Source organism: Cavia porcellus, unplaced genomic scaffold (assembly GCF_034190915.1).
Source record: "Cavia porcellus strain 051 isolate PalLab524CR breed Dunkin Hartley unplaced genomic scaffold, mCavPor4.1 scaffold_18, whole genome shotgun sequence".
In the NCBI taxonomy this organism is placed as follows: Eukaryota; Metazoa; Chordata; class Mammalia; order Rodentia; family Caviidae; genus Cavia; species Cavia porcellus.
Genome location: NW_026947501.1, coordinates 15,454,003 through 15,477,061, shown reverse-complemented (window position 1 = coordinate 15,477,061; position 23,059 = coordinate 15,454,003). Strand labels below are relative to the sequence as shown.

The 23,059-nt window shown below is 37.5% G+C and overlaps 1 long non-coding RNA gene across 1 annotated transcript in view; it reads left to right on the top strand.

The window, feature by feature from the left end:
* The first annotated feature begins 542 nt into the window (after window positions 1-542).
* Window positions 543-23,059, top strand: part of LOC134471268 (uncharacterized) — a 29,892-nt gene continuing 7,375 nt past the window's right edge. The window contains exon 1 of the long non-coding RNA XR_010040567.1: window positions 543-675. This is a non-coding gene — a long non-coding RNA (uncharacterized LOC134471268). The remainder of the gene's footprint in view (window positions 676-23,059) is intronic.

Sequence of the window (23,059 nt, the reverse complement as noted above, 5' to 3'; positions counted from 1 at the left end):
ATTAACTTCCTTCTGAGGATTCCTAGTCTTTGGCCGTACAATCATAGTCTAAAAAGCAGTCCAGGCCACTCCAGGACTTTGTTGTTTGATGCCACCTGAAGGAAATGCAGCAAGGCATTCAGAGGACAGAGACCTCAGTGGCAGTGTCTGTAGTCGGGGAGGGCTTCTAGAAAGAAGCAGCTGAGCTGCTTTTCCAGGGCGTGAGAGCAGCATGGAGAGGTGGGATCGCTTACAGAGGAAGTCAGTTCCACAAGGTTTGGGGCTTTCTATTCAATCTACAGGGAGTGGCGCTACTTTTTGACTGGGACTCAGTCCCAGTCCCAGTTCGATGCCCCGTTCCAGCCTGAATGTGGATCAGTTGAAGATATGTTGGTCACCTTGCTCTCCTTTGTGCCTGTTTACCTGTCTTCTCAACCCAGAAGCAGCCAGCTTCCAGCTATGGTACAGAGAACTGAATCACTTAAGTGAAGTTCCTGCCAGAACAGGAAACAGCGCACAGCATCTGCCTGGCTGTGTCCCCCGAGACAGATGCCTTCCCTGAGACGATGGCCGACCGGGCACCTGCCTGGCTGTAGGAGGCCTCTAGAAGGGAGGAGAAAGTCCTGGCAGTCTTTGTTGAGACTGTTGAGTGCCATGTCCTTCAAGACTGTCCCTCTTAGGCAGCTGTGTGCCCTGGTGAGTGACTTTTTCCCGTCGGTTTCTGAATCTGCAGATTAATGAGGGAGCAGATGGCCCTAGAGCTCCCTTCAGGTCAGAGTGCTCCTGTGCCTAAATGTAGGTGGAGGGAGCGTGGGTGCGGGGGCAGTGGGCAGAGAGGAATGTAGAGGAGTTCCCCAGCAGAGGCCATCAGGAAACAGTTCCCCATTCTGGTGCCACCTGCTTGCAGGCTGTGGGCGAGGAGGGAGCTGCCCTCGAAGGCTGCAAGACAGGTGCCTGGCCTACCCAGTGGTGTCCCACTGGATTCTTGGGGTCCATATCTGAGGAAGCACGAAGCCCTTATTTGGGCCTCTCCTGATTCACCAATAAAAGCTTCATCTTGCTTTGGGCAGACAGTGACTTCGGGGACCGGGGAAGTAACTCTGGCCCACAAGTGTTCACACTGTCTTATGACCTCAGCAAGGGCTGCGTCTACGTGGCTAAGACCAGCAGACCAGCAGACCCAGACCCAGATATGTGCCAGGTGCCCACACATGATGAGCACACATCTTCGTTCCCCAGATGAGCCCAGGGAAGCCTAAAAGAGCTGATGCTGGCAGCTTGCACACCATTTGCTCCTTTCTTCATTTTGTATAACCAAAGAATGAGGCTAAGAGAGGGGAGGCGACTTGTGCAGGGTTCCACAGCCAGCTGGGCACAGAGCCACCGCTCAGTCCATCTCCTGACTCATCTCCCACCAGAGAAAATGGCTGAAGTGGCCGCAGTGTCGCATCACCATGGAGATGTGTGGCACCCCTGAAACTCAGGTTTTTCTGTACAAGTGTGTGTGAGGAAGTGAGAGTTTAGGCCTCCCTCCATTCACATGTTGGGCTGTAGGTGGGACGTGTGTTGTCTGCTCAGGGCAGGTGTGGAAGAGCAGCCAACCAAGAAGCACGGTTTTAAGCATTTCAGTGTGCCTAGCCCTGGGCACGGTTTAGGGGAGCATAAAGGGGCTTTGAAGCACGCTTCTCACCCCAGCACCTCAGTGAAAACACCAGGCACATTTAACAGACAAATCTGTGGCCACAACGACTGAATGTGAGCTACTGTTTAGATGGTGCAATGTAAGAATATGCATTTATCCTAAAGCTAATGACAGTATTAACTGAGACGAGAATGAAATATTTGTCTTTTCTACCCTTTAATGACAAATTTTTTAAACTATGTGAATGTATTGTCTTTTTAAAACCTTTAAGATTAATAATAATAATAAAACTCCAGACAACTAAATGCTGAGGTGGATGACCAAGGAGTGTAGATTTCAGAAAACTTTCTTCAGCTTTTCCACGTTCTTAGAAAACTGGAACTGAAAGGCTTCCGAGTGTTACTTTGTCTGACTTCTCCGAGCTGGCTGGTCTTCTGCAGCTGCCTAGACCTGGACCTTCTAGATCTTAGGTCATGCGTGGACCGTGTTGAGCTGGGATGGGGTCCACAATGCACAGGGGGATTGGTGCCTGTCCTCAGTGGTGGTGTGTTCTCCAAGAGCATCCTTGTCTGAAAAATCAAAGCAGTCTAAGAGTCTGAGGAAAAAATAAGGTGCTAAGGTGCTTAAAAGGAGGAGAACTCAGACAGTGGCAGAGGTAAGATAGCATTTGAAATAATCACAATGTGTGAGTCTTCTTTTGACCATCAGTAGCTAAGAAGAACTGGTGGAGAGAACATGAATGAAGAGATGGAAATCTGGGCAAGGATGTGTAGTAGATTTTGTTGAATGTCTGCTGGGGGTATGTCTTTTTAATTCAGCAGTACATGGAGAACAATAAAGATTCATGGGCACGTGTTTGGGTTATTTGTGAGGTTCTCCAGTGGGTGAGCATCCTGTGTCTCACCAGCAAATGTGGGGGGAGGTTTGCTGGAGGCCATAGGAATGGAACCAGGGCCTCAGAAATCAAAAGAAGCTTGGAGGCTTTCTGGGTGGGAGTAGGATGGCAGATCCATGCTGATGGCACCAGGGCAGGGTTGGAACATGACAGTGCATGGTGTGAATGGGGAAGACAACGCTGCCTATGCTATTATGGATAGAATGGAGGAAGGGTTTCCTGAAACAGGGTGACAAGTTGGAAAACTTCAATAGTTCCAAGGCAACACTCAGGTAGAAACAGGAATGGAAAGAGTCATTAGTTTCCTATCACTAAGACTGTCTTTACTTGAATTTGCAAAATGAGACATTGACTTATTGGCAGTCTGAAAGGAAGAGGCTATCCGTAGTTTCACAGTCCAAGATCTCTGTTTTCCAAGGTTGTTTCTTCATTCTCTGTGTCACTGGCAGGGAGTGGCATCTCTGGTCATTCTGGCCCTTCTGTCCACTGGCATCTTACTGCAGTCTGTATTGCATTTATAATAGGATAAGCATTTCCAGTCTTGGACGTTACTTGCCAGGCCAGACGAGAAAATGCCTGATGACAATGAAGCCATAGAAACAGCTAAATTTAACCTTCTCATTTTTCATATAAGGAAATGGATGTCCAGAAAATTAAAGGGCATGCTTTAATCATAAGTAGGACTTTAAGTCTTGGATGTTTGCCTTTAGTGTACCTTATAGTCATTGTTGAGCGATCCCAATCTTTACTGAGCACACATTGTATGTCAGGCAATACTACATGTCATGCACTGTATCAAAATCTTCATTGACATGAACGTTAACCTTTGATGATCCTCTGTGGTAGACTATCATTATCTCTATTTCTTTAGATAAAACAGGTTGGGTACGGGTACCAGCCTGTAATCTCAGCATCCTGGGAGGTTAAGGTAGGAGGATCTCAAATTCAAGCTCAGCCTGGGCAATTTAGCAACTCAGCAAGACCCTGTCTCAAAACAAAAACAAAACAAAGTGGGAATGTAACTCATTGTGAAGGTCCTAGATTCAAACTCCAGTACCACAAACACACACACACACACACACACACACACACACACCACACAAAACCGAGGGTCAGAGAGATAAAGTAATTTTCTTGAGGTCACATAATTTGATGTTACAGAATCAGATTTTGAGTCAAAAGAAATTTCCTTAAAATATTTATTAAAAATACCAGTGATACCCCCAATAGAAGTTTTACTTTTAATACTTACTATTTGACTAGATATAAAACAAAGTCAGTGGTAGTTTTAAGTGAATTTATATTTTAATAATCTGTGTCTATAAGCATTATAGAAAATATACTATTGGGAAATAATTTAGGTATACACGCAAGATATGGTGGGGTTGAGTTTCAGAACTCAGCTGCGGGTGGTAGAGTGCCAGGTGAGATGTGGATGCCTTGGGAGGTGTGCACAGTAAGGGCGGACTGCAGTGAGTTTTTCATGCTTTTTGGAATTCTTTTCCTTTCCACAGCACTGAGGATTGAAGCCAGGCCTTTGTACTGTGCCACATCCCCAGCCCTATTTTAGTTTTTATTCTGAGACAGGGTCTCACTAAATTGCCCAGACTGAGCTTGCTTTTAAATAACTAATGTGAAGAAAATCATGCATACGTCCACCTTTGTAACTCACGATTCCAGATTCCTGCAAAATTTCCCACTACACTAGCATTTCTGGGCTCCTTTGAGACAAGCAGGTCAACAAGCTTGTACCTGGGGAAGGCTCTGGATATTTGTTGTGCATTTTACTGCTCTCTCTGGTCTCCTGTTTGTGCGTCTTTGCTCCCCCAGGCTGCCTTCCTGGAGGCTGATGGTCTGTGGGAAAGTGAGGCGGGCGGGCCAGGGAGGCCCTAGTCTTCTTTGTTAGAGGCATTTGGGAGGGTGGGTCCCACAGAAGGACTGCTTGAGCACCCATATGTTACAGCACTCAGAGAAACAGCTCTTTCCCAATTTTGAGTGTAATTCATATTCAATAAAGTGCACAATCTTTAGTGTTCAGTTAAATTAGTTTTGACAATTACTTACTTCTGTGTTATCAAAAAAGATACAGAAATCCCTAGCAATTTCTCATGTATTCCTTTAGAGTCAGTGCCCTAGTCCCCTAAATGTGACCACTTTCTTACATTTACCACCGTAGATTTTCTGTAACTTTATCTAAATGACTGGCTTGTTTCACTTAAAACAAAAATTTCAAGCATTGCCTAAGTTTTTGTGTGTATCTTTAGTTCATTCTTTTTAACATTCTATTTTTTATTCAGATGGATTAATAGTAAACAACAGTTCATTCTTTATACTACTAAATTGTACTCCATTGTATAGATGTGCCACAATTTGTTCTTCTAGCCGCCTTTATGTGGATACTTGGGTGGTGTCTGTATTTTGCCTATTATGAATACACCTGCTATTAACAGTCTTATACCAATTTTTTTTTGTGGTAACGTTTTCATTTTTCTTTGGTAAGTGTCTAGTAGTGAATTGTTTGGCCATATTTATTTCATTTCATAACAAATACCCAAAATTTTCTCCAAAGCGGTTATATCATTTTATTCTTGCACTAAGAAATATGTGAGTCTTACTCCACATCGTTTTCAGCGTTTGGAATTGCCCATGTTTTCCATTTTAATCACATCGGTAGGTGTGAAATTATGGTTTTAATTTGCATCTTCATGATGTTGAGCCTCTTTCACATTGAATTGGTCATTTGTATATCTTATTTTGTGAGGTGTTTCTAGAAGATTTTTCCCTGTTTCTGAAATAGTGCTGGTCTTAAAAGCTTTGATTTGTAGACATTCTTTGTCTATGCTGGGTACCTCTCCTTGTCATATATATGCATTGCATATATTTTTTTCCAATCTGTCAATTGTCAATTCAATTTTTTAGTGGTGTCTTTTGATGTATAAGATTACTTTTTATTAAAAAATTTTGACTTATAATGGTAATATTTATTTTGCTTATGAGCCTATAGCTTTGACAGAACTCAAGAAAGATAGTTTGTCTTTGCTTTCTTTTTTTAGTGTCATCTAGGGTTGGCTTCAAGACTGCAGAGTGAAATCGTCTAAAGGCTTTATATGGCTGGCAAATAAGTCTTTAGGGGGGACTTTGGACAAGAATACCTACCATAGCTTCTCCATATACCTGGGCTCAAAGAGTGAAGAGAGAGAGAGAGAGAGAGAGAGAGAGAGAGAGAGAGAGAGAGAGAGAGAGAAGAGATCCTGTGTCCCTTTTGGGATGTAGCCTCAAAATAGTATCACATGTGCTCTCCTACAAAAGTTGGAGCAGTTACAAGTTCACCCTGGGTCTGGGTGATGGTTATTAGACTATTAGACTCCATTTTTTGGTGGGGGAGTGGCATAGTTTTGGAGGAGCACATGGGAATGGGATGGAAATATTGCTGTAGTTTTGGAAAATATAATCTGCTCTAGACTAAATATAATGTATTGGTTTATTCCTTATTCATGATTTTGCAAAGCACCTGAAACATCCTTTGTCTGCCTTGAACTTTTTCCATGTTATCTTCTAGAAGCTACCTGATTTGTTTTATGTTGAGTATGTGATTCAGATTTCTTGAATCAATTTTTGGATAAGAAGCCCACTATCATTTGTTAGATTTTCCTTTTTAACTAAAGTTGAAATCAATGAACTACATGTACGTGTTGACTTAAGGATTCTCTGCCTGCTGCTATTGGTCTATGAGTCTATTCTTACACCAACATCATGCCATAACTTTATGGTAAATCTTAAAATATGTAATTTAAGTCCTCCAAATGTGTTATTATTTTTCAAATGGATTTTGATATTCCATGACTGTGTAACTTTCAGATTTAGCTTACACATTTTTCAGAAGGACTTGCTAGAATTTTCTTTTGTCTTTCTGAGACAGAGTCTCATTATATGATTCAGGCTGGCCTTGGGTTCACTTTGTAGCCTGGTCTTGAACTTGCAAAGATCCTCCTACCTCAGCCTCCCGAGTGCTGGGATTACAGGAGTGCACCACCATGCCTGACTTTGCAAGAATTTTGATTAGATTGATATTGAATTTTTAGGCCCGAGTATAATATGCATTTAACACTATTTTATGTTCTGGTTCATGCACATGGTAGATCTATTTAGTTACCTTTTAATTTCTCTCTTCAAATTTTTTGCCCTGTGCATTTTTCCATGGATTAATTTCTAAGTAATTTTTTCATGATGTTGCAAATGAAACTTAAAGATTATTTTCCAATTTTCATTGGTACTATATAGAAATTAAATTGCTTTTTGTACATTAGGCCTTGCTAAATTTATTTCATAGTTTTGTATACCTGCAATAAGTCACATATCTGTAAATAAAAATGGTTTTGTTATTTATTTAACTAGATAAGACTGCTAACATAATAGTGAATGAAGTAGTGAGAATGGATAGCATTTCCTTGTGTTTTATTTTAAGGGAAAGATCTTAATGTTTTGTCATTAAGCAAGATATTAAAAGTAGACATAGATTTCTTTTAATTGAAAGTTCTTCTTTCTTTCTAGTTCACTGAGAGTTTCCTTTTTCCCCATGAAGGAATGTTGAATTTTGCCAACTTGCTTTTTTTTAATGAATAAAAAGGATGATACAGAATTTCAAAACAAAATAATAGGAGATTAACAATGGTTAATATGTTGTATGTTGTTATTATCAAAGTGATTATTCAGATATAGGCTTGAATTGAAGCACAAACTGTTCTTTTGATGAACTAACAGAGATTAGTAATATAGCTATCTATCTTATATATACATATACACCTATAAAAGCCTCACTGTGATCCTTCTTTATAGCTGAGTAGTACTCCATTGTATAAACTTACCACACATTTTTTTATTCATTCCATAGTTGATAGACATTTGGGTTGTTCCCAAAATTTAGCTACTACAAATTGTGCTGCTGTAAACATGGGTGTGCATATATCACTATGATATGATGTTTTCAATTCTCCTGGGAAAATACCCAAAAGGAGAAAAGCTGGATTGAAGGGGACCTCTAATCCTAGTTTTATTTTAAGTTTAAAAAAACTAATTTAAAGAGAAAAACTTTTGAGGACTTTTCACAATGATTTCCACAGTGATTGTATCAGTCTGTACCCCTACCAGCAGTGGAGAAGCATCCCTTTTTTCCCCACAGCCCTGCCAGCATTTGTTATTGGTTGATTTCTTCCTGATAGTCATTCTTTCTGGAGTAAGATAGAATCTCAGTGTTGTTGTAATTTGCATTTCTCGATTGCAGTGTCAAGCATTTTGTCATATATTTCTTTGCGTTTTGTATTTCTTCATCTGAGAAGTGTATATTCATCTTAGATGCCCATTTTTTGATTGGGTCTTTGAACTTGAGAGATCTGATGTTTTTCCATCTTTAATAAGTTTTAGATATAAGTCCTTTGTCTGAGGGACAGCTGGGTAAAATTCTTTCCCATTCTGTGGGTTTTCTTTAACTTTGCTGATGATTTCTCTTGAAGCACAAAAACTTTAATAGAGTAAGATTCCAGTTGTTGATTCTTTGAAGTACTTCCATGCGGTTTGGGTTTTGTTCATGAAGTCTCTGCTTACCCCTATGTCTTCAAGATTTCTACCTATCTTGTTTTTCATTGGATTTAGTGTTTCTGTGTTAATATTTAGACCTTTGACCCTTTTTTATTGTAGTTTAGTGCATGGCAATAGACATGTGTCTAGTTTTAGTCTTTGTCATGTGGAAAGCTAATTTTTCCAGCAACACTGGTTAAAAAAGTTTTCTTCTAGTGAACATGTTTGTCTCCTTTGTCAAAGATAGGGTGCATTTGTAGCTGTGTTTGCATCTTCTAACCTATTCCACTGATCTTCAGGGTTTTTTTTTTTTGTGCCAGTACTGTGCTGATTTCATCACAGTAGCTTTATAGTACAATTTCGAGTCCGGGGTTGTGATGCCTCCTGTCTTACCTTTATTGATCAGGGTTGCGTTTGGTATTCTGGGTCTCTTCTGTTTCCAAATGAATTTTAGCAATGTTTTCTCTAGATCTGTGAGGTATGGTAATGGCATTTTAATTGAGATTGCATTAAATCTATATAACAATTTTGAGAGTATGGCCATTTTTACAATGTTTATTCTTTTTATCTATGAGCAAAGGATGTCTTTCCAGTTTCTGATATCTTCTTCAACTTTCCTTTTCAGATTACTGTAATTTTCAATATATGGATCTTTTATATCTTTCATTAGATTGATTCCTAAGTATTTCATTTTTTGGATGATATTATGAAAAGCGATTTCCCCCTTAATTTCTCTCTCAGGGACTTTGTTGTTTGTGTACAGGAATGTAATTGATTTTTGAGTGCTGACTTTATATTCAACTATGCTGAAGAATTTGCTTATTAACTCTTGTAGTCTTTTGATGGAGTTTTGGGGGTCTTCTATGTAGAGTATCATGTCATCTGCAAATAATAATAATTTAAGAAGCCTTTCCTATCCTGATTCCTTTTATTTCCCTCTCTTGTCTAGTTGCCCTGGATATCATTTCCAAAATTATATTAAGTAGGAGTTGTGATAGTGGCCACCCTTTTCTTGTTCCCAATTTTAGAGTGAAAGCTTTCAGTTTTTGTCCATTTAGTATGATATTGGCCTTTGGTTTGTCATAGATAGCTTTCATCAGCTTGAGGTAGAGAGCTCTGTTTTGATTTTCTGTAGAGTTTTTTTTTTTTTTGTCATCAATGAGTGTCAGACTTTATCAAAAGCTTTTTCCTCATCTATTGAGATGTTCACTTGATTTTTGCCTTTGGCTGTGTTGATATGGTGTATTGCTGTCGTGGATTAAAACCAATGGCCAACTTAAACATTGGCTGAACTGAATCAGCATGGTACTGGGTGCAGATGCCCAATGTGAAGATTGTTGCTAGCACAAAAAGAAGACCTGGAGAGGGAGAGTTGTTGTTTGGTACTGTTAGTTCTCCTGTTGCCATGGATTCTCCTAGAGGAACTTGCTAATCTTCTTTCCTGATATGAACTTGGCTGTTCTCATCATCAGAGGAGCTCAGGGACCTTGTTTTGTGAGAATGGCTGTGGCTCACTTTGAGAGAGTTATGATCCTTACGTTGAGTATTACTTCTTGGCTCTAGAGTGGAAGATGGTGTGTTACTCAATTTCCAGGAGAAGATTGTCATGCTGGATTTCTGATATGAACTCAGCTGTTCTCATCATTGAAGGAGATCAGGACCTCATTGTTGAGAGGATGGATATTGTAATTTTGGGGGGAGCTCTGGTTCTTACTTTGAGTGTTGCTTCCTGGCTCCAATGCAGAACCCTCAACCTACTGGCACAGATCCTTCATCCCACTGGCACGGACTTTCTATTTTCTACCTCTGAACTTTAGGCCTTCTTCCCAGAGCAGATCTGTGAAAGAGACTTTCATGAGTCATTGTTGTGGGCTCTAGGCCTCCAGTTGGACTCATGGAGCTGACTGTCATGGGTTCTAGGTCTTCAGCTGGACTCAGCAGGACATTGCTGTGGGGTCCAGGCTCTTAGCTGAATTCTCTAGGTCTTAAGTGTGTGAACAGATTTCATGTATGTTTATTGTATTTGATTCCTTGGGTGACAATTAGAAATAATAATATAAATTATATGTCCTGTATGTGAGCATTTTCCTTGCAATCCCTGACTACAACAAATATGTTTATTGATTTGTGTATATTGAACTATCCCTGAATTCCTGGGATGAATTCCACTTGGTCATGGTGTATAATCTTCTTAATGACTTGCTGCATTCTGCTTGTTAACTATTTTAGTGAGGATTTTTGCATCTATGTTCATTAGAAAGATTAGCCTATAGTTCTCCTTTTGGTTAGGTCTTTCTCTGGTTTTGGTATCAGAATAATATTTGCCTCCAGGAATGAGTTAGGGAGAACTGCTTCCTTTTTAATTGCATTAAAGAGTTTGAGGATTATTGATGTTAAATCTTCTTTAAATTTCTTGTAGAATTCAGTTGTGAATCCATCAGGACATGGGCTTTTCTTTGTTGGCAAGTTTTTATATTTTCAATTTAATTAACTGGTATTGGGTTATTCAAAATTTTTATATCTTCTTGATTCACCTTTTGTAATTCATAAATTTCTAGGAATCTGTCCATTTCTTCTGTGTTTTCCAGCTACTTTACTTTATATGAGTAAAGATTTTTGAAGTAGGTATTGATGATACTCTGAATTTCCACAGAATCTATAGTAATTTTACCCTTTTCATTCCTCACTGCATGAATTTGAATTTTTATTTCTTTTTTTGATAAAATTGGCTAAGAGTTGATCGATTTTTTTTCATTCTTCCAAAGAACCAACTCTTCAGTTCATAATTCTTTGTTTTCTTAGTCTCAGTTGCATGAATGTTTACTCTGATCTTTATAATTTCCTGCCTTCTATGAGCTTTGGACTTCATTTGCTCTTGCATTTCTAGAAGCTTGATTATTTGTGCTCTTTCTATTTTCTTTATGTGAGAATTCATTGCTATATATTTCTTTTTAGGATCACTTTCATTGCATCACACAGGTTCTGGTATGCTGTATCTGCATTTTCATTGAATTGTAGACATTGTTTAATTTATTCTTTATTTTCATCTGTAACCCATTGGTTACAGGAGGTTATTTAATTTTCATGTATTTATATAGTCTTTGCAGTTTCTTTTGCCATTTATTTCCAATTTTAGTGCATTATGGTCAGATAATATGCATGGGATAATTTCAATTCCCTTGCATTTACTTAGGCATGTTGTAATGGCCAGTATATGGTGGATTTTATTTTATTTTTTAATATGATCTATTTTAGAGAAGTCTTATATGCAGCTGAGAATGTATATTCTGATGTTGGGTGGAACACTCTGTAAATGTCTATTAAGTCCACTTGTTTACAAGTTTGTTTGAGGTCTGTTTTGTCTTTGTTGACTTTTTGTCTAGTTGATCTATATTTTTGTGACAATGGGGCATTACATTCCCTATTACAATTAACTTGATACTTGATTTTCATGTCTATTAATATTTGTCTTATTTTATTCAGGGCTCCTGTGATAGTATATGATAGTTGTCTCTTCTTGAATTTTTCTCCTAACAAGTAGGTAGTGATATTCTTTATCTCTATTGATCACTTTTGTTTGAAGTCCCCTTTGTCTGCAAACAGAAAATCTACCCTTTTTTTGCATGGAATATTGTTTTCCACCCTTTGTCTTTCTGTGTATGAGTTTCTTTTTGAGCTAAATGTGTTTCTTGTATACAGCATATTGTTGGATCTTTTTTCATGATCCATTCTGCGAATCTGTTTCTTTTGATTGGTGAATTGAGACCGTTTATATTGATGATTATAACCAATATGCATTGACTTATCTTTTTCGTATTATTTTCCTGTTATTGTTCCTTGCTTTTCCCCTTTGTTTAATTGCTTGCCTTGCCTTGTGGTTTCTTTCAGTTATTCTGGGAATTGTGGTCATTTTTATTTCTATCTAGAATATCTTTCAATACTCTTTCTAGAATTGGTTTGGTGGACACGAACTTCTTTAGTTGTTCTTTGCCATGGAAGGATCCTACTCATCCATTAATTTTGAAAGATCATGTTGCAGGGTATATCAGTGTGGTGGAAGTTATTTTCTTTAAAGACTTGAAATACTTCACTCTATGCTCTTTTTGACTTTAGGGCTTGTGTTGAGAAATGGGTTGTGATTCTAATGAGCTTTCCTTGATAGGTTATCTGTTTGTTTTCACTAACAGCTTTTAATACTCTGTTTTTGTGCTGAATTTCTTGGATCTTGATTATTATATATCTGGGCGATTTATTCTCATTATGTCTGTTTGGAGTTCTATATGCCTTACTTACCTGCATATGAGATTCTGTTCTTATGGTTGGGAAATTTTCTGCTACTACTTCAGCAAAAAGGTTTTTTAAAAATACAGTTTGCACTGACTGCTGTTTTTTCATTGACACCTATCAGTCTTATATTGTTTTACTTTGCATCATTTCAGAGCTGTTGAATTGTTATTTCTTGGACCCTTGCTATTTTTTTAAATTTTATTTAAAGAGAAAAAGAAAAAAAAACAGAAAAAGGGTACAAGTTATACCAAATTTCAGAAAGAATAAGCAGTAGGGAATCACTAGTTAATAGATTACATATTGTTATCTTAGAAGTAGTTGTTCAAGTTACAAAATTAAAGCATATGAAGTGGACTTTCAAACAGTGAGACTGCAAACAGTTTTGTTCAGTGATCCAAGAAAATTCAGTAATATGGTTATCTATCTTATACACTTAAATATATATGCAGTTATATCCTTTAAAGCACTTTCTTTTCCTCTCTTTTGTACAATGACAATTACACATTTTGAGTTTTATTACTCCCACTGTTCTTATTACTTTTTTTTGAAGAGAGTAAAACCAAATGTGCCATAACAGAACAGAGTCAGTCAAATCAAAAGGATGGACATAATAGATAATGTAAAAACACAATACAAGGGGATCAACAGTGGTTACCATAATGCCTCTTGCTATCTTAAAAAGAATTGCCTATATCATCAGTTATAATAAAATTGAACAAAACAGTAAAGAACAAAACCAATAAAACCAAAACATTGGAGACATTAGAGGACTTTGGAAGAAGATAATAGTCAACCAGAATGGGCATCATAATGAATCTTATTGTCTTCATAGTTGTTGCCTATACTTTCGAACTTGGTACTATCAAGCAAAACAGAATAGAGGAACATCAGTCAAAACAAGATGGTGAGGGCAATACAGGAGTTCAAATCAAGTTAATAGGAAATCAAAGTAGGTTACTATAATGTATCCTGCTATTTTTTATTTTCCCCTTAATTAAAAAGATAAAAATAAAAAGTAAATAATTAAAAAAAAAGGAGATTGAGATAAAAGAGGGCATAACAACAGAACAGTGCAGGTCAAAACATAACCATTTAAGCAAAATAGTGTTTCACCACAAGATATCCTGACATAAAAACAGTTACCATAGTGTCTCTTTTCTTGAAATCTTTGAATATAACTTCATATACTGTAGCACCAAACATATCAAGACCATGTAAAACCATTCAAGAGAATGACAATATTACAGGGTATTTAGAACCAACTATGAGAAAATAAACAATGGTTTTTGTATAATCTCCTTATTTATAAAAGTTTTTACTTATATTATCATATATAATAAAATCCAATAAGATATAACCTGTTAAGACTGATGGAGACAGAAGAATCCAAGTTTGATGGGACTTCAAAACAAGATGATATTAAATCAGCACTAGCTATTATGATGTCTTGTTTTCTCCAAAATAGCTGTTCCTACCATCCAATCTTCTCTGCCTCATTTCTGTTGAGCTCTTTTTCTGTTGTTTGTTGTCAGTTTGTCTTCTTCATTTCACTTTCTGCTCCATTCATTGTGGCCTCTCTGCCACTGTTTCTGGAATCTTGGTGTTTTCCTTTTTTAGAATATCCTGCACTATTCTCTGTAGAGTTGAATTGGTGGTTGCAAATTCCCCTAGTTCCTCTTTATCCTGGAAGCATCTTGTTTTTCCATCAATTTCTAGGGACAGTTGTGCAGGATATATCAATAACCTCCTTGGCTGGAGGTTATTCTTTCAAAGCTTGAGTTATTTCCTCCCATGCTCTTCGTGATTTGATGGTTTGTGCCCAGAAATCTGCTGTAATTCTGATGGGTGTTCCCTTGTAAGTGATCTGTTTCTTGTCTCTGATGGCTTTTAATATTCTGTTCTTATATTGTATTTCTGGAATTTTGATTATTACATGCCTGGTTGTGGCTCTGTTTGGGTTGTAGGTGGCTGGGGTCCTGGATGCTTCATACATCTGAGTATCTTTACCTTTTGGTAAATTAAGGAAATTCTCCTGGGTTATTTCTGTGAATAGCTTTTGTAGTCTATTTGTTTGTGTCCCTACTTCTTTTATGTTCTTAATTCTTAACTTATAGATCCTCTTATCATCTTGTAGCCTTTGTATTATTGCTGTTTGTTTTCTTGTTATTTTTAAGAAGTTTATCATTTCATGCTCCCACATTACAAATCTGCCCTCCAGTTCAGATAATCTATCCTTGGTTTGTTTCAAGCTGTTATGCCAGTTTTCAATAGAGTTTTTATTTTCCTGGTAATCTCTTTGAACCTGCTTCATGTATTCTATGTTATCTCTATTTTCTCCATCAAACAAGTCTCCCCTTTTTTTCTGTTCTTCCATTCCACCATCTGGTTTTTCTTGGGCAGTGCTTAGCATTTCTCTAACTATTCTACTTATATCTCGCTTTATTTCATTAAATACTTTGCTTTTGAACTCATCTATGTGGCTCTGGAGATATTGCTTTATGTCTATTGGTGCCATGTCTGATATTGCATGTTTTCTGTCTTCCTTTGTGTTTCCCTTTCCTGGATCAGTGTTCTCAGGATTGGGGACTGAGGACCATTTCTTTTTGCTTCCTCTTCCCATACTTTTTGTTCCTTCTATACAAGCGAATATAGGAGGCCCAGTTTTTTATCTCTTTGTCTGTTACAGTTTGTTTGAATTGCGCCGGCTAGGTGTTCCCACCTACTGCAGTGTACTAGGTACTAGGGAGACACAGACCTGGGCAGCCTCTGCCAGGCTCACCCCTCCAGGTCAACCTACCAAAGGCTTCACCGCTAGGGTGCACCTCCAGGTGCTGGGACCTGGTTTGGGATAGCTTACTGTGTCTTAGTCAGCGGCATCACCCAGGCCAGGCACTCCCTACCAATCCCACTTGAGAGGGGAATATGCGACTAAAGTCACTGCAGCGTCCTGTTCTGGCAAGTCTGCCTGGTCTCAGTATGTCCTTTGCTGAAGCCTCCTACTCTATGGAAGGGTCCCCGATTTGCTCACTCACCTTAGGTCAATGCAGGGGTCCTTGCCAGTCCCACTCTCAACTCCGTTCACTGGTTCTCACTCTCAGAGTTTTCACGTGTCTCTCTCATTGCCATGCCAATTGAGACACAGCAGCGGCAGCAGGAAATTCAAATTGCAGCTTCCAGCAGCACGGGCTCCAGCTTCCACGCTGAGACCTTATCTGTTCCTGTTATAGCACTGGGATTGCATTTCCAGTTGGTTTCTCTTAGCTTAGTTCATCCCTGGGTTGGCAGGGTACATCTCCCCCTGTTTAGGACTCCTCACACTGCCTCATTCCTGGACTCTAAGCAGGGTATCTCAGAGAGCCTCCATAGCTGCTGCTATCTATCCGCCATGTTCTCCTGGAAGTCCGGTCCCAATATCTGAAAGTCTATCTTTAGTTTTGTTCAAACCAAGTTTTGCCAACTTTCAGTGGAATTTTTAATTTCCTGAAATCTCTTTGAATCTGTTTCATGCATTGTATTTCTTTCCTATATTGTTCATTCAAAGTTTCTATCATTTTCCTATGTTTCTGTGTTTTAAAAAATCTGTATCTTCTCTAGCTGTGCTGAACAATTCCTTCATTAACATTGCCTTTTCTTTTCTTTTTTTTTTAACCTGAGAGATTATTTCTGATCTGATTTCCTCTATAGCCTCATGGATTTGTTTTTTTACTTCATTTGCTATCTTTTCAGAAATTTCAGATGTGTGTTTTCCAGTGGGTTCTGTTCTTGATGTCTCCTGTTCCATTTTGCATTTTGCTTTTTATCTTGTCATTTTCACTTCTTGGTTCCAATTTGGTGTTTTCAATCCTGCTAGTCTTGCCTGTCTGTCATGTGTGTCTTAGAGTCCTACTGTGTGTCTTGTGTTCACCTAGTTGCTGGATCCCACAGTGTAGGAGAGGAGCCAGTCACCCGAATTCCTCCTGCAGTGCCAGTTGGGTGAGGCCTGGCTTCTTCCTGGGTTGACTGGCCTAGGAACATTGATGGGAACCAACCTTTAGCTTATGTTGTTAGTGCAGCTTCAGACTTTTAAAGGCTGCCAGACCCACCTGAACATGGGTCCTGTTGTGTTATAGAGGGTCTCTCAGGCCCATCAGGTTCTTCCAGGTAGGAGAGCTCACTGGCATTCTCAGAGGCCCACCCAGGTTCCTTCTTGTGGACAGAGGGCTCACCCACACTCTTGCTAGCCTGCCAAGGTCCTCTGGGTGTGAGGGAGGGGTCGCTGATGCTCTTGACAGTTGCTGAGCTCCTGAAGGTTGGAGGAGGGATGAATTAGGCTCCCACTAGCTGCTGCATTCCTTTGGGTGGACCCAACATCTTTTTTGAGAATTTAATGAAATGATTGTATAACCCGTTCTTCTTTCATTACATGAAACAATTTCAAACATTAAACCAGTCTTGCTTTTCTGGTATGCTCTCTAGCCTATCTACCTTTCTATATTTCTTATTAGACATAGGGCAAGTTAGACATTCTATTTCTTCTTATTTTAGTTCTGGTAAGTATTACTTCAAGACTTTTTTCTATCTTATAAAATTATTGATATTTTGGCATCCATTTATTTATTATATATTCGTGTTTTGTCTTTTAATTTCTTTAGGATTTACAGTGAAGTCTCTTCTTTCACTTGCTTTTTTTTTGGTAATTATTTTTTCCTCTTTAAGCAGTTTCATGAAAGATTTGTTAGTTTTGTTCATTGTTTCAAATATCCAAATTTTGACTCTTGATTTGTTGTCAATTTTCTATTTAATAAAATTTTTTCTGCTTCATGTTGATTTGAATTTTCTTCCCCTTTTAGTTAGCTTTTTACTGTGAAAATTTAGGTCTTTGATTTCTTTTCTTATATGGACATTTACAAGCTCTAACCTCAGACAAATGTGGTGGTGCATGCTTATAACCCAGCACTCCAAAAGTTGAGGCAGGAGGATTGCCAAGAGTTTGAAGCCATCTTTGCCTACATAAAAGGCTCTAAAGTTTCCTCTCAGGTCAGGTTTATTTGCATCTCTGAAATTTTATTATGTTGTGCTTTAAAAAATTCTTCAGTTAGGCATTTAAAAATTTCCCTTGACTCCTTTTATGCTTTATTTAGAATGGGATATTTAAATTTTGAAATATTTTAGGACTTCGTAGGAATTGTATTATAAATATAATGTAATTTAATTCTATTTTGATTTGAGAATATTATTTTAATTCTTTGAAATGACTTTGAGTCTTCTATTTATTTTTCAATTTATTTTATGGCCTATCATGCACTCTGCCTTGGTGAATGATTCAGGTTCAGTAGAAATTAATCAGTATTTGCTGGTGCGGGGTATAGTGTTTTATAAATGCCAAAAATGTCAAATTGGTAAAAGTAGTATTCAGCTCGTTCATAGCCTTATTGATTTTTTGGGTCTATTTGTTATATTATTTGCTGGAAAAGGGGTTTTAAAATTGTTAACTGTTAATGTGAATTTTTCTGTATTTGTCTATTAAGTTCTTGAAAATTTTGCAAGACTGTTATGATTTTATACACAGGATTGCTAGGACTTTTAGAGAATTAAAAAAATATTCATGATTATAAAATGCTTACCTTATCTGGGATGATTGTTTGTCTTGAAGTTCACTTTGTCTTTTTTAAAATTTTATTTTAAAGAGAATAAAACAAAAGAGAACAGAATAAAGCAAATCAGAACAGAACAATTCAAGCAACCTAGCACTTCACAACAAGACAACTGGATATTAACAGTAGCTACCATAATGTCTCTTTTCTTTAAACAGTTGAGCATACCTTTGCACACAATAATATTAAACAAAACAAAATAGTATAAAAACATTCAGGAGAATGAAAGTATTACAGGACATTCAAAACCAAATAACAGAAAATGAACAATGGCTACTATAATATCTCATTTTCCTCAAAAAATTGTTTATACTATCATACATATTGAAATCCAATATGACACATGATAGAACCAATGGAAACAGAAGAACAAAAGTATAGTAGGACTTTAAAGCAAGATAATATTAAATCAGCAATGGCTGCCATAATGCCTTGTTTTCTTCAAAGTAGCTGTTCATACCATCACAGATAATAAAATCAAACAAAACAATAAAGACATTCCAACCAATGAATGAAAACATTATAAGATTTCAAAGCAATATAAGGGGGAGCCATGATTGCCTTATGTACTCTTACCATTAAATCTTATGTAGTCTTACCATTTCCTATACTATGGAGACTATACAGTATTTATATATGCGAATTTGATTTATTTCACTTATGAGTATGGTCTCAAGTTGTGTCCATTTATTTATAAATATCTCAATGTAATCATTTATAGCTGAGTAGTACTCTATTGTATAAAAATACCACATCTTTTTAAATGTTTTTTTATTATTTTGAAGGTAATAAAATACAACCACAGGGCTGGGGATTTGGCTCAGTAGCATAGGCACTTTCCTGGCAGGTACAGGGTCATGAGTTTGATCCCCAGCACCAAAAAAAACCAAAAAAACAAAACAAAACAAAAAAACCAGAACAAGATGGGACAAAGCCAATTTAGACTAGTGAAATTGGTACAGAACTTCACAGAAAGTTACTGGGATAGCAGTAATAGGTACCACAGTATATCTCATTATCTTCACAATAGTTGCTCTTTCAATCAGGTATAGCAAAATAAAATGAAATACAGAACATTATAGAACTTACCAAAACAGAATATTGAATAGAGCAATACCATTAATCAGAATAAAGCAAAACAGTGGTAAAAATACTTGCCTTCAGAAAGATGGTAGAAGGAAATCCCCTTTATTTGCTATATTACATATGGTCAGCCACCCAAGAGATGCTCAGATCTCTGGCTTCCATTTGCTAATGGGGGGAGGGGAGGTGGGATGTTTGATTCTCAGCCCCTGCACCAGTAGGCTTACTGGTGTACTGCTTAGCAGGGACGTGAGCTGGTTGCTTGGTTTTCAGCACCCTAAGTTCCAACATGGTGAAGATCTCAGGGGACGCTGGTGGTTCTCACCCTGGGGTGGCCTCAGCTTGGCAAGCTACAGCCGCTTACCAGGGGCAAGCTGATTGCTTGGTTTCCAGCATGATAAGTTCCAACATGGTGCAGATCTCAGGAGTCGCTGGTGGTTCTCCCCTCAGGGTTGCTGCAGCCTGCCACACCCCAACACGCTTATCAGGGAGGCGAGCTGGTTGCTTGGTTTCCCAGCACCCTAAGTTCCAGCATGGTGCAAATCTCAGGAGATGCTGGTGGTTCTCACCCTGGGGTGGCTGCAGCCTACCACATCTTTTTTTTTTTTTTTTTTTTTTATCCATTTCTCAATTGATGGGCACTTAGGTTGTTTCCAAGATCCGGCTATTACAATTGTGCTGCTATAAACATGGGTGCACATATAATGTTTTCAGTTCTTCTGGGAATATGCCCAGAAGTAGAATAGCTAGGTCAAATGGGACTTCCAATCCCAGCTTTTTGAGGAATCTCCAGTCTGACCTCCACAATGATTGCACCAGTCTACACTCCCACCAACAATGCTGAAGAGTTCCTTTTCTCCCAATTTGTTGTTGGTAGTTTTCTTGATCCTGGCCATTCTTTTTGGAGTAAGATGAAATCTCAGTGTGGTTTTAATTTGCACTTCCTTAATGATGCCCTAATGATGCTGAACATTTTTTCATGTATTTATTTGCCATTTGTATTTCTTCATCTGAGAACTGTGTATTTATCTCAGATGCTAGTTTTTGGATTGGGTCTTTGAGTTTTGGGGGTCTGATTTTTTAAAATTCTTTATATGTTCTAGACAGAAGTCCTTTGTCTGAGGGACAGTTCACTAAGATTTTTTCCCCCAATTTTTGGGTTTTCTTTTCACTATGCTGAAGATTTCTTTTGACATGCAGAAACTTTATAAGGTGTGATCTTAGCTATTGATACTGGGAAGTATTTCCCATGTGGTTTGATTCTTGTTCATGAATTCTCTACCTACCCCTATGTCTTCAAGATTTTTACCTACTTTGTCTTTCAATAGATTTAGTGTTTCTGTTTTAATATTTAGATCTTTGATCCATTTAGATGTTAGTTTAGTACTTGGTGATAGGCATGGGTCTAGTTATGGTTTTTGGCATATGGAGAGCCAATTTTTCCAGCACCATTTATTAAAGAGACTATCTTTCTTCCAGTGAATGTTTGGCTCCTTTATCAAAGATAAAGTGTCTGAGGGTGTTTGTAGTTGTAGCTGTATCTTCTAATCTAGTCCATTGATCTTCAGGTCTGTTTTTATTCCAGTACCATGTTGATTTTGTTACAAGAGCTTTATTGTATAGCTTCAAGTCAGGGAGTGTGATGCCTCCTGCCTTGCCTTTGTTGCTTAGAATTCTATTCTACGTATCTTATGGTTCCCGATGAATTTTAGGAGTGATTTCTCTAGATCTATGAGGTATGTTGATGATATTTTCATTGGGATTGCATTGAATCTGTATAACAGTTTTGGTAGAATGGCCATTTTTCACAATATTTACTCTTCCTATCCATGAACAAGGGATGTCTTTCCATTTTCTGAGATCATCTTCAATTTATTTTTCAAGGTATTATAATTTTTCCTAAATAGAACTTGAACTTCTTTCATTAGATTGATTCCTAAGTATTTCATTTTTTTGGGATGCTATTGTGAAGGGTGTGGCTTCTCTTATTTCTCTTTCAGTGATTTTGTTGTTAGTGTATAGGAATGCTATTGATTTTTGAGTGTTGACTTTGTATCCAGCTACATTACTGAATTTATTTATTATATCTAGGAGTCTTGCAACGGAGTTTTGGGGGTCTTCTATGTAGAGTACCATGTCATCTGCAAGTAATGATAATTTAACTTCCTCTTTTCCTATGCTTACTCCTTTTATTTCTGTCTGTTTTCTAATTGCTCTGGCTAGTATTTCCAGCACTATGTTGAATAGGAGTGGTGATAATGGACCATTCTTGTCTTGTGCTTGATTTTAAGGTAAAGGCTTTCAGTTTTTGGCCACTTAATATGATAGAATAAAGCAAAACAGTGGTAAAAATACTTACCTGCTGGCTGATGGTTTGTCAAAAATGGTCTTTATCATATTGAGGTAAAGACCATCTATTCCAATTCTCTGTAAGCTTCTTATCATGAATAAGTGTTGGATCTTATCAAAAGGTTTTTCTGCATCTATAGAAATGATCATGTGATTCTTATTTTTGGTCCTATTGATATGGTAGATTACATTTACTGATTTATGTATGTTGGTCCATCCCTGCATTCCTGAGATGAATCCCACTTGGCATTGGTATATAATCTTCTTGATGATTTGCTACATCCTGTTTGCCAATATTTTATTGAGAAATTTTGCATCTATGTTCATTAGGGAGATTGGCCTGTAGTTCTCTTTTTCAGTTGGGTCTTTCTCAGGTTTTGGTACTAGAGTAATATTTGCTTCCAGAATGAATTAGGAAGAATTGCATCCCTTTCAATTTCGTTGAAGACTTTGAGGAGTGTCGACATTAAGTCTTCTTTGAATTTCTTGTAGAATTTGCAGTGAATCCATCTGGGCCTGGGCTCTTCTTTATTGGTAAGGATTTAATTGCATTTTCAATTTCATTAATAGAAATTGGGTTATTCAGCAGTTTTACATCTTCTTGACCCAGCTTTGGTATTTCATATGTTTCTAGGAATCTGTCCATTTCTTCTGTTATTGAACGTATGAGAGTAAAGGTTTTCAAAATAGGTGTTGATGATCTTTGTATTTCCACAGAGACTGTAGTGATTTCACCTTTTTCATTCCTTATTGCATGAATATGAGTTTTTCCTTTCCTTTTTAAAGTAAGGTTGCCTTGGGGCTTATCAACTTTATTTATTCTTTCAAAGAACCAACTCTTTGATTCACTGATTCTTTGTATTGTTTTCTTAGTCTCTATTGCATTAATTTCTGCTCTGATCTTTATAATTTATTTCCTTCTTTTGGCTTTGAGCTTGACATGTCCTTCTTTTTCTAGGTGTTTGAGGTGCAGAATTAGGTTATTTATTTGTGTTTGTTGTGTTTTCCTGATGTGGGAATTCACTCCAATAAATTTTCCTCTGAGGACCGCTTTCATTGCATTCAACAGATTCCGGTAAGTTGTATTTGTATTTTTATTTGCTTGTAGATATTGTTTAATTTCTTCTGTGACCCACTGATTGCTCAAGAGTGTATTATTCAATTTACATGTGTTTGTGGAGTTTTTGCAGTTTATTTTATCATTAATTTCTAGATTCATGGCACTATGATCCAATAACATGCATGGGATAATTTCAGTTCTTTTGCATTTACTTAAGTATGTTCTGTGGACTATTATATGGTCTATTTTAGAAAATGTCCCATGTACTGCTGAGAAGAATGTATATTCTGATGTTGGATGGAACACTCTGTATACATCTAATCAAGTCCATATGATCACAGGTGTGATTCAGTTCTGTTATTTCTTTGCTGATTTTTTATCTGATTGATCTGTCCCTTTGTGTCAATAGTGTGTTAAGGTCTCCTGTTATAATTGTGTTATTGCTTATTTGATTTTCCATTTATGTTAATACTTGTTTTGTATAGCTGGGTGTTCCTGAATTTGGTGCATATATATTTAAGATTGTTATCTCTTCCTCTTGAAGTTTTCCCCTAACT